Source organism: Mytilus galloprovincialis, chromosome 13 (genome assembly GCF_965363235.1).
Source record: "Mytilus galloprovincialis chromosome 13, xbMytGall1.hap1.1, whole genome shotgun sequence".
Classification (NCBI taxonomy): Eukaryota; Metazoa; Mollusca; class Bivalvia; order Mytilida; family Mytilidae; genus Mytilus; species Mytilus galloprovincialis.
The window spans coordinates 32,730,119-32,743,301 of NC_134850.1; the positions used below are offsets into that span (position 1 = coordinate 32,730,119).

The window sequence follows — 13,183 nt, forward strand, 5'->3', positions numbered from 1 at the left end:
TTCTAGCAATGTTTCCATTTGTTTAGACAATTCTGACTTTGTGTCCGTCTTACCAATAGCGTGAACAGCTAGGTCGCTATCATAATCATAACTAGGTTCATCCTGATTTGGTGTTGGGTCACGTCTGCCTGTTGGTTTACCAAATATAGCGGTGTGGTTATGTTGGAACCATTTTATCTGATCGATTGCTGCTTCAACAGATGTTGGTCTGGCTGTGGCTCCATGTTGACCAGCTTCTTTATCTGAACATCCCTGGCATATTTTCCAGATAGCTTGTGTGTACATATAATTGTCAGGAAGATCTCTAAATGCTTTACAGGCTAACGAGAGAACTCGATCTGCCCAATCTTCCAATTTCTCATTTGCATTTTGACGTGCACTCATGAACTGCACTTGCAACGTCTCAGGCAAGTCTTGAAAGTTAAACCTTTTCTCAAGTTTGTGAATTACATCAAAATAATCCACGCCCTGGTCCCTGTCGATTAAATTTGCATAGTAATCACCTGCTTTGCCATGTAAACACCAACACAATTGGTCTTTTCGTTCCGTGGTAGTCCACGATAAACGATCAGCATACCTCTGAAACTTTGTGTAAAAAGTTTTCCAACTTGATGAACCATCATACTTTAGTCCTTTTGGTATTTCTAAGTTCTTTGATTTTGGTTTAGATGGTGGCATTAATTGTGGTGACTCATGATAACTTAAAAATGGTCTAGGTGTATACATATTTCTGTTCATTGTAGAGGAGTATGCTGGGTTTGGTGTTCTCAAGGAATATACTGGTTCCCTAAAAATTTCTGGTGAAGGTATTCTGCGTTGAATTTCAGGTAAAGGTATTCTGCGTCTGATTTCTGGTGAAGGTATACGTATTCTGTGTTGAATTTCAGGTGAAGGTATCCTACGAGGAATTATAGTTGATGGTGTATGTGATTCTAACCGTTGATGACGTCTTGGGACTGGAACAGGCCTTTCTGTTCTAGATTTGTGTTCAATGGGTCCTTGCTGCCTTCCCACCTGTGATGTCTGCTGATGTGGATTATGGTCTCGTGAATAATCACGTTTTTCAATGTTTTCATTGGGACCTTGCTGCCATCCCAACTGTGATGTCTTCTGATTTGGATTATGGTTACGTGAATAATCACGGTTTTCAATATTTTCATTTGGACCTTGCTGCCATCCCAACTGTGGGTTCTGATGCTGGGTAGCTTGGTGACGTGAATAATCACGACTGTCAATATTTTCCTCAACATTTAATCTGATACTTGGTTTCGTGTACCCTAATTTATCTGTTCTATGGATGTTTTCTGGCTTAGATTGTCTATCACTAGCAAAATCTTGAACTTCATCTTGATCGTCACACTCAGTTTGAAATAACGACTTCTTTTCATCTGGTCTGGAGATTTTTGATGAGTACCGATGGTCTCCATGCTGCATTGTATAATCTAAAATTTTGCTCATTGCTGAACTGGGACGTGATAAATCACGCTTGACTTCCTCGTGCTCAGGTTTAAGCAAATATTCATCAGAAGGTGTGTCTGAATCTGAAAAGTCGTGAGTTTCTGCATTTTGTTTAGAATATCCTGAATGAAATGCAGTTGTTTTCACCTCACCAATGTCAACATAATCTTGTACCTCATAACTGAATTGTGGCTGCGAAGTGTACTCAGGTTGCTGAATAACCGGTGAAAAATCTATCAAATCTATCAATGCTTCAGTAATTTTTAGTCTTGGTATTTCCATAAGATGCTCAGGCTGAATATTACCAAGTGTCTCTCTCATAGACATAATCTTGTCAGCTATTACATTTCCCACACCAGGCAACAACCTTAATTCTTCATAAGAACAGCTGTTGATTTTAATGCATTGCTGCTGAAAAGCTAATGTTGCCATAATGTTATTTTAACACAAATACAGGTTAATTAAATCACTGGTTGCTGAACCAGAAAAGAAAAAAAAAAAAAAATTCAATGTGTATGTGCTATGTGGCTATCCACACAAAAAACGGCTATTTTTTCGGACAATTGCAAAATTTATCTGTTGCCGGGTAATTTCGCCATTTTCCGGGCAAAGTTGACAATTTTATCAAACATGTAACAATTATGCAAAAACAATTTGTAAACACTGTAATTAACGCAAGTTTTTATGCTTATTGTATATCCGTGTTCAAACACTTCATAAATATACTACATGTAGCAATACGAACTCCGCAATTACACGTGACTACTCACTTCTGTGTCTCGCTTCAAATTCTTTTTTTTTTTTTTTTCCCGCAGGAAACCCTGCTCGCCAAGCGCCAGTGATGTGATTTCCGAGTATTATCACTTAATACTAATATACGTAATACAATACAATGCTCCTAATTGTACTAACTCACCAAATATACTCTGATACGCTCTGGTTAAGTCTTAGTACTTGTACTATACTCCCGCCAATACGCCAACTCTCGTTACCTGGTAACTGTCCGTGATCTTATCCTGAGTTGGGTAGTTATCAATGGATCATCCCGGGAACCGGACTACGCGGTATATCTAACTACCGTACTGTCTACATAGTAATGTCACGTCCATTATACTATATTACACAACAATACACATTATATGGTCTGACCATGATTCGATCAAATCAATATATGATTCCTTGTGCCAACCTCATGAAATGAACATGCAATCAGGGCTTTCCTTTGAAGCCGGTAGCCGACGGAAATCCGCCATTTACGGTACGTGGCTTTAAGGGAGCTACCATTTGATTTTGTGGGGGGGGGGGGGAAATGTTGTCCTGCATTTTTTTTTTAGTTGTAATCTCTGTCCTGCCTTTTTATTTTTCACTATTCGTTCCTGCCTTTTTTTTTTATTAGTTTGTCCATAAATTGTCATCCTGCCTTTTTTTTTTGCAAAGTGTCTCATCCTGCCTTTTTATTTTACTCAGAACTCTTGTCCTGCCTATTTTTTTTCAAATTTCATCCTAGCCAATTACTTACGAATGCAAAAAAACATCCCGTTGACCGACTTCTGAGTCCTGCTACTTATGATCCCGACAACAATGATAGTCGTGTCATATACCATTGTGTAGATAAATCAATTTAAATTTACGGCATATTAAGTTTAAGTAGTTTGACAACCGAGAAATAAAAAAAAAAAATAACGGGAATTCGGGACTGGGTGTCATTTTTCAAAAAATTTAGTTAAGTACCTTGTGTTATATTAAGGTATATAGGAAAAAAAAATTTCTGAGACAAGTGCCTGTGGGGTGAAGGCGCCGTCGATTTACTGATGTCTCGTGAGAGCAGCTTTAAAGCTCTCAACGCTCGTTTCGAATCGATCGCGCACAATAGTGTACTCAAGATGGTTCCAGTTAATAACTGTGGACACAAAGAATGAGTTTGAGTATTGCTGAGTTTTACTGGTGGGAATATCAAAGCACCTAGTATCGTTCCTCACTTGTTTTTCCACTATGTTTGTTGCCTGGTAATTTTCAAACTGTTTCGCTGTGATGGTTCGTCTTGGTCTGGCTGATTTTAAAAAGTCGTCTGGATCGATAGCAGGTACCAATCCCTCAACCACCTTGTACAAAAATATAAGTTTTTGGCTAGTGCGTCTGGCTTTTAGTTCTTGAAGTTCAAGTTTGGCGAGCATGTCTGTTACGCAGCCATCTTCTCTGGTTTTGTAATCACCTATTATAAAGCGCGCTGCTTGTCGTTGTATACGCTCCAGTTTGTTTGCATCTATTGTACTGTAGGGGTCCCATACTGTTGCCGCATATTCCATTGTTGATCTAACTAAGGCAATGTAAGCGGTTTTCTTACATTCCTGCGGGCAGTATCTTAAATTCCTTCTGAGGAAGCCAAGGGTTGAACTTGCCTTTTTTGCAACATTTGTTATGTGTGTGCTATGTATGTTAGCCTTGCAAGTATTCTGTATCTTCAATTAACAGCTGCACAATTACTTTAAAAAAATCATGCATACAGTATGAATGTTAACAAATGACTTCAAAAAACATGGAAGTATTTTTTTTTTATAAATTATAGGGAGAAACCGGAATTGTTTTTTCCTTTTTTTTTATTAAAACTATGGCAGAAATATATACACGATGCATTATATGTATAATAACTATGAAAATCAGACCTGTATAACCGGACCCATAAACAGATATATACCGTGACAGTAGTTTATATGGGCAGCAGTGATGCGATGCACGAACCTGCATTACGTAATTGTGTAAAAAGTGTTTTTTAAGGTGGCAGGTACCAGTTTTGGTGTACCAGAACATGTGTCCCACGCAGAAATTTTGTTATAGTTAAGTATTGAGGTATATAATTGCATCATGTGGACTGAAAAAATAAATGAATGTCAATTCTAGGCTATTGTACTACACAAGTAAGTAGTTGCATACACAGGTTGGGGATTTCCTTCACATATAGGTCCAATCAGATGTCAAAATTGTGGTCTCCTCACTTGACGGCATCCAATCAAAGTGGGGGAAAAATTCAGTTTTATGTAAACAAAAATATCTTGAGATTTTGATGGTAAGGATAGGTTCGGACAAGGCTCTAATTCACTGAATATCCTTTCTCTCTTGAATTTTGGCTAAAATTCTTGTCGGCTTTTAGCAGGATTTTGCAGGTGAGGATTAGATTGGTATCAGAGCATCACAATTTTTTGTCTTATTTGCAATGCATTTATAAATTTTAAAATTTCCATGCTGGACAGACACCCAAATTTAAAGGTTTTCTATATATTAACATAAGCACGCACACATCTTAGTTCCTTGAAACCATACATTTTATTTGTATATAAGCTTGGATGGATTTTCAAGAAAATAAAATCATAAATCCATGAAATTCTAAAGATTTATTGTAAAATAACTGGTTTCTGCCACCTTAAGCCTAAACATGATTTTAACATATCACAAAATGTGCCTTTTTAAGAGTTCTACAGGTGTGTGGTAATATATTTCTTTTATTCACAGTCAATGTATAGGTCTGTTTGCAAGCAAATAATTTTTACATGGATTTTAAGAATTGTCAAATATCAAGACAGATAACTCTGTATCCAAATACAAACAATGACATTCAATTGATTAGTTTTAAAATGATTATGTTCACCAAACAATGATTTTATATCATAAATTATATAGAAATAGCAATTATAAAGAGAGAAAAAAGTAAAATAAGCCTCAGCATAGTACAATAAAAAGCTGATTATACTGTATATTACCTGTTATAATGATTTATTTCATATGATATGGACATTTTCTTATTTATTTACTTTTTAACTATGAATATATGAATTCTTCTTTTTTTATAGGTCTACTACATAGTTGATACTGTAGGACAGGCTATAGAAATAAGAAAACTGGTCTCTCTCATCAGCAATAGTGTGGCAATTCTAAAATTTCAACATGCGGCCTACACAGCTAGCTCATGTGGAGAAGAGATATGAGACTGATTGCGAATTAATGTACACTTAGTTTAGTGCATCATGGATCTACAAAGTGAAACATATGTACCAAAAATATTAGTTTATTCATAACTAAGCCTTTTTCAGCACTGCAGTCAACAGAACAATGATAGTGACAAGAATTGAGACTATTTAATACCTCAAACAATGGGAAAATACTTCTTGAGATCAGTTGTAAGTGGTTTTATATCATGCATGAAACAATAAACTTAAGTAGTTTTAAAAACTGTTGGATAATTCATACACTGTACCAGACAACTCACACAATAAAATTTATTAAATATGAACACAATCATTTTTTTCTATTTTTTTTGCATTCAAAGCAGTTTGACGGCAAAAGACGCAAATAATGCTTTAATAAATTTGGTCATACAAAGCCTATTAATGTTTTCTTTTGTGCTGTAACCATATAAAATGCATGTATTTTTAATGGTAAAGGACTATAGAACTCAATCAGACTAAAAAAATGGAATTATATTGTTTTCAATGAGTGGTTAAAGGTGGCAGGTACCAGTTTTGGTGTACCAGAACATGTGTCCCACGCAGACATTTTGTTATAGTTAAGTATTGAGGTATATAATTGCATCATGTGGACTGAAAAAATAAATGAATGTCAATTCTAGGCTATTGTACTACACAAGTAAGTAGTTGCATACACAGGTTGGGGATTTCCTTCACATATAGGTCCAATCAGATGTCAAAATTGTGGTCTCCTCACTTGACGGCATCCAATCAAAGTGGGGGAAAAATTCAGTTTTATGTAAACAAAAATATCTTGAGATTTTGATGGTAAGGATAGGTTCGGACAAGGCTCTAATTCACTGAATATCCTTTCTCTCTTGAATTTTGGCTAAAATTCTTGTCGGCTTTTAGCAGGATTTTGCAGGTGAGGATTAGATTGGTATCAGAGCATCACATTTTTTGTCTTATTTGCAATGCATTTATAAATTTTAAAATTTCCATGCTGGACAGACACCCAAATTTAAAGGTTTTCTATATATTAACATAAGCACGCACACATCTTAGTTCCTTGAAACCATACATTTTATTTGTATATAAGCTTGAATGGATTTTCAAGAAAATAAAATCATAAATCCATGAAATTCTAAAGATTTATTGTAAAATAACTGGTTTCTGCCACCTTAAGCCTAAACATGATTTTAACATATCACAAAATGTGCCTTTTTAAGAGTTCTACAGGTGTGTGGTAATATATTTCTTTTATTCACAGTCAATGTATAGGTCTGTTTGCAAGCAAATAATTTTTACATGGATTTTAAGAATTGTCAAATATCAAGACAGATAACTCTGTATCCAAATACAAACAATGACATTCAATTGATTAGTTTTAAAATGATTATGTTCACCAAACAATGATTTTATATCATAAATTATATAGAAATAGCAATTATAAAGAGAGAAAAAAGTAAAATAAGCCTCAGCATAGTACAATAAAAAGCTGATTATACTGTATATTACCTGTTATAATGATTTATTTCATATGATATGGACATTTTCTTATTTATTTACTTTTTAACTATGAATATATGAATTCTTCTTTTTTTATAGGTCTACTACATAGTTGATACTGTAGGACAGGCTATAGAAATAAGAAAACTGGTCTCTCTCATCAGCAATAGTGTGGCAATTCTAAAATTTCAACATGCGGCCTACACAGCTAGCTCATGTGGAGAAGAGATATGAGACTGATTGCGAATAAATGTACACTTAGTTTAGTTCATCATGGATCTACAAAGTGAAACATATGTACCAAAAATATTAGTTTATTCATAACTAAGCCTTTTTCAGCACTGCAGTCAACAGAACAATGATAGTGACAAGAATTGAGACTATTTAATACCTCAAACAATGGGAAAATACTTCTTGAGATCAGTTGTAAGTGGTTTTATATCATGCATGAAACAATAAACTTAAGTAGTTTTAAAAACTGTTGGATAATTCATACACTGTACCAGACAACTCACACAATAAAATTTATTAAATATGAACACAATCATTTTTTTCTATTTTTTTTGCATTCAAAGCAGTTTGACGGCAAAAGACGCAAATAATGCTTTAATAAATTTGGTCATACAAAGCCTATTAATGTTTTCTTTTGTGCTGTAACCATATAAAATGCATGTATTTTTAATGGTAAAGGACTATAGAACTCAATCAGACTAAAAAAATGGAATTATATTGTTTTCAATGAGTGGTTAAAGGTGGCAGGTACCAGTTTTGGTGTACCAGAACATGTGTCCCACGCAGAAATTTTGTTATAGTTAAGTATTGAGGTATATAATTGCATCATGTGGACTGAAAAAATAAATGAATGTCAATTCTAGGCTATTGTACTACACAAGTAAGTAGTTGCATACACAGGTTGGGGATTTCCTTCACATATAGGTCCAATCAGATGTCAAAATTGTGGTCTCCTCACTTGACGGCATCCAATCAAAGTGGGGGAAAAATTCAGTTTTATGTAAACAAAAATATCTTGAGATTTTGATGGTAAGGATAGGTTCGGACAAGGCTCTAATTCACTGAATATCCTTTCTCTCTTGAATTTTGGCTAAAATTCTTGTCGGCTTTTAGCAGGATTTTGCAGGTGAGGATTAGATTGGTATCAGAGCATCACAATTTTTTGTCTTATTTGCAATGCATTTATAAATTTTAAAATTTCCATGCTGGACAGACACCCAAATTTAAAGGTTTTCTATATATTAACATAAGCACGCACACATCTTAGTTCCTTGAAACCATACATTTTATTTGTATATAAGCTTGGATGGATTTTCAAGAAAATAAAATCATAAATCCATGAAATTCTAAAGATTTATTGTAAAATAACTGGTTTCTGCCACCTTAAGCCTAAACATGATTTTAACATATCACAAAATGTGCCTTTTTAAGAGTTCTACAGGTGTGTGGTAATATATTTCTTTTATTCACAGTCAATGTATAGGTCTGTTTGCAAGCAAATAATTTTTACATGGATTTTAAGAATTGTCAAATATCAAGACAGATAACTCTGTATCCAAATACAAACAATGACATTCAATTGATTAGTTTTAAAATGATTATGTTCACCAAACAATGATTTTATATCATAAATTATATAGAAATAGCAATTATAAAGAGAGAAAAAAGTAAAATAAGCCTCAGCATAGTACAATAAAAAGCTGATTATACTGTATATTACCTGTTATAATGATTTATTTCATATGATATGGACATTTTCTTATTTATTTACTTTTTAACTATGAATATATGAATTCTTCTTTTTTTATAGGTCTACTACATAGTTGATACTGTAGGACAGGCTATAGAAATAAGAAAACTGGTCTCTCTCATCAGCAATAGTGTGGCAATTCTAAAATTTCAACATGCGGCCTACACAGCTAGCTCATGTGGAGAAGAGATATGAGACTGATTGCGAATTAATGTACACTTAGTTTAGTGCATCATGGATCTACAAAGTGAAACATATGTACCAAAAATATTAGTTTATTCATAACTAAGCCTTTTTCAGCACTGCAGTCAACAGAACAATGATAGTGACAAGAATTGAGACTATTTAATACCTCAAACAATGGGAAAATACTTCTTGAGATCAGTTGTAAGTGGTTTTATATCATGCATGAAACAATAAACTTAAGTAGTTTTAAAAACTGTTGGATAATTCATACACTGTACCAGACAACTCACACAATAAAATTTATTAAATATGAACACAATCATTTTTTTCTATTTTTTTTGCATTCAAAGCAGTTTGACGGCAAAAGACGCAAATAATGCTTTAATAAATTTGGTCATACAAAGCCTATTAATGTTTTCTTTTGTGCTGTAACCATATAAAATGCATGTATTTTTAATGGTAAAGGACTATAGAACTCAATCAGACTAAAAAAATGGAATTATATTGTTTTCAATGAGTGGTTAAAGGTGGCAGGTACCAGTTTTGGTGTACCAGAACATGTGTCCCACGCAGAAATTTTGTTATAGTTAAGTATTGAGGTATATAATTGCATCATGTGGACTGAAAAAATAAATGAATGTCAATTCTAGGCTATTGTACTACACAAGTAAGTAGTTGCATACACAGGTTGGGGATTTCCTTCACATATAGGTCCAATCAGATGTCAAAATTGTGGTCTCCTCACTTGACGGCATCCAATCAAAGTGGGGGAAAAATTCAGTTTTATGTAAACAAAAATATCTTGAGATTTTGATGGTAAGGATAGGTTCGGACAAGGCTCTAATTCACTGAATATCCTTTCTCTCTTGAATTTTGGCTAAAATTCTTGTCGGCTTTTAGCAGGATTTTGCAGGTGAGGATTAGATTGGTATCAGAGCATCACATTTTTTGTCTTATTTGCAATGCATTTATAAATTTTAAAATTTCCATGCTGGACAGACACCCAAATTTAAAGGTTTTCTATATATAAACATAAGCACGCACACATCTTAGTTCCTTGAAACCATACATTTTATTTGTATATAAGCTTGGATGGATTTTCAAGAAAATAAAATCATAAATCCATGAAATTCTAAAGATTTATTGTAAAATAACTGGTTTCTGCCACCTTAAGCCTAAACATGATTTTAACATATCACAAAATGTGCCTTTTTAAGAGTTCTACAGGTGTGTGGTAATATATTTCTTTTATTCACAGTCAATGTATAGGTCTGTTTGCAAGCAAATAATTTTTACATGGATTTTAAGAATTGTCAAATATCAAGACAGATAACTCTGTATCCAAATACAAACAATGACATTCAATTGATTAGTTTTAAAATGATTATGTTCACCAAACAATGATTTTATATCATAAATTATATAGAAATAGCAATTATAAAGAGAGAAAAAAGTAAAATAAGCCTCAGCATAGTACAATAAAAAGCTGATTATACTGTATATTACCTGTTATAATGATTTATTTCATATGATATGGACATTTTCTTATTTATTTACTTTTTAACTATGAATATATGAATTCTTCTTTTTTTATAGGTCTACTACATAGTTGATACTGTAGGACAGGCTATAGAAATAAGAAAACTGGTCTCTCTCATCAGCAATAGTGTGGCAATTCTAAAATTTCAACATGCGGCCTACACAGCTAGCTCATGTGGAGAAGAGATATGAGACTGATTGCGAATTAATGTACACTTAGTTTAGTGCATCATGGATCTACAAAGTGAAACATATGTACCAAAAATATTAGTTTATTCATAACTAAGCCTTTTTCAGCACTGCAGTCAACAGAACAATGATAGTGACAAGAATTGAGACTATTTAATACCTCAAACAATGGGAAAATACTTCTTGAGATCAGTTGTAAGTGGTTTTATATCATGCATGAAACAATAAACTTAAGTAGTTTTAAAAACTGTTGGATAATTCATACACTGTACCAGACAACTCACACAATAAAATTTATTAAATATGAACACAATCATTTTTTTCTATTTTTTTTGCATTCAAAGCAGTTTGACGGCAAAAGACGCAAATAATGCTTTAATAAATTTGGTCATACAAAGCCTATTAATGTTTTCTTTTGTGCTGTAACCATATAAAATGCATGTATTTTTAATGGTAAAGGACTATAGAACTCAATCAGACTAAAAAAATGGAATTATATTGTTTTCAATGAGTGGTTAAAGGTGGCAGGTACCAGTTTTGGTGTACCAGAACATGTGTCCCACGCAGAAATTTTGTTATAGTTAAGTATTGAGGTATATAATTGCATCATGTGGACTGAAAAAATAAATGAATGTCAATTCTAGGCTATTGTACTACACAAGTAAGTAGTTGCATACACAGGTTGGGGATTTCCTTCACATATAGGTCCAATCAGATGTCAAAATTGTGGTCTCCTCACTTGACGGCATCCAATCAAAGTGGGGGAAAAATTCAGTTTTATGTAAACAAAAATATCTTGAGATTTTGATGGTAAGGATAGGTTCGGACAAGGCTCTAATTCACTGAATATCCTTTCTCTCTTGAATTTTGGCTAAAATTCTTGTCGGCTTTTAGCAGGATTTTGCAGGTGAGGATTAGATTGGTATCAGAGCATCACATTTTTTGTCTTATTTGCAATGCATTTATAAATTTTAAAATTTCCATGCTGGACAGACACCCAAATTTAAAGGTTTTCTATATATAAACATAAGCACGCACACATCTTAGTTCCTTGAAACCATACATTTTATTTGTATATAAGCTTGGATGGATTTTCAAGAAAATAAAATCATAAATCCATGAAATTCTAAAGATTTATTGTAAAATAACTGGTTTCTGCCACCTTAAGCCTAAACATGATTTTAACATATCACAAAATGTGCCTTTTTAAGAGTTCTACAGGTGTGTGGTAATATATTTCTTTTATTCACAGTCAATGTATAGGTCTGTTTGCAAGCAAATAATTTTTACATGGATTTTAAGAATTGTCAAATATCAAGACAGATAACTCTGTATCCAAATACAAACAATGACATTCAATTGATTAGTTTTAAAATGATTATGTTCACCAAACAATGATTTTATATCATAAATTATATAGAAATAGCAATTATAAAGAGAGAAAAAAGTAAAATAAGCCTCAGCATAGTACAATAAAAAGCTGATTATACTGTATATTACCTGTTATAATGATTTATTTCATATGATATGGACATTTTCTTATTTATTTACTTTTTAACTATGAATATATGAATTCTTCTTTTTTTATAGGTCTACTACATAGTTGATACTGTAGGACAGGCTATAGAAATAAGAAAACTGGTCTCTCTCATCAGCAATAGTGTGGCAATTCTAAAATTTCAACATGCGGCCTACACAGCTAGCTCATGTGGAGAAGAGATATGAGACTGATTGCGAATAAATGTACACTTAGTTTAGTGCATCATGGATCTACAAAGTGAAACATATGTACCAAAAATATTAGTTTATTCATAACTAAGCCTTTTTCAGCACTGCAGTCAACAGAACAATGATAGTGACAAGAATTGAGACTATTTAATACCTCAAACAATGGGAAAATACTTCTTGAGATCAGTTGTAAGTGGTTTTATATCATGCATGAAACAATAAACTTAAGTAGTTTTAAAAACTGTTGGATAATTCATACACTGTACCAGACAACTCACACAATAAAATTTATTAAATATGAACACAATCATTTTTTTCTATTTTTTTTGCATTCAAAGCAGTTTGACGGCAAAAGACGCAAATAATGCTTTAATAAATTTGGTCATACAAAGCCTATTAATGTTTTCTTTTGTGCTGTAACCATATAAAATGCATGTATTTTTAATGGTAAAGGACTATAGAACTCAATCAGACTAAAAAAATAGAATTATATTGTTTTCAATGAGTGGTTAAAGGTGGCAGGTACCAGTTTTGGTGTACCAGAACATGTGTCCCACGCAGAAATTTTGTTATAGTTAAGTATTGAGGTATATAATTGCATCATGTGGACTGAAAAAATAAATGAATGTCAATTCTAGGCTATTGTACTACACAAGTAAGTAGTTGCATACACAGGTTGGGGATTTCCTTCACATATAGGTCCAATCAGATGTCAAAATTGTGGTCTCCTCACTTGACGGCATCCAATCAAAGTGGGGGAAAAATTCAGTTTTATGTAAACAAAAATATCTTGAGATTTTGATGGTAAGGATAGGTTCGGACAAGGCTCTAATTCACTGAATATCCTTTCTCT

The 13,183-nt window shown here is 33.1% G+C and overlaps 1 long non-coding RNA gene across 1 annotated transcript; it reads left to right on the top strand.

Annotated features, from left to right (window-relative positions):
- Positions 1-4,356: 4,356 nt before the first annotated feature.
- On the top strand, positions 4,357-12,640 carry LOC143057732 (uncharacterized). Its single transcript, XR_012972805.1, has 6 exons — positions 4,357-4,619; positions 5,304-5,630; positions 7,026-7,352; positions 8,749-9,075; positions 10,471-10,797; positions 12,193-12,640. It is a non-coding gene; the product is annotated as an uncharacterized LOC143057732 (long non-coding RNA).
- Positions 12,641-13,183: the final 543 nt, after the last annotated feature.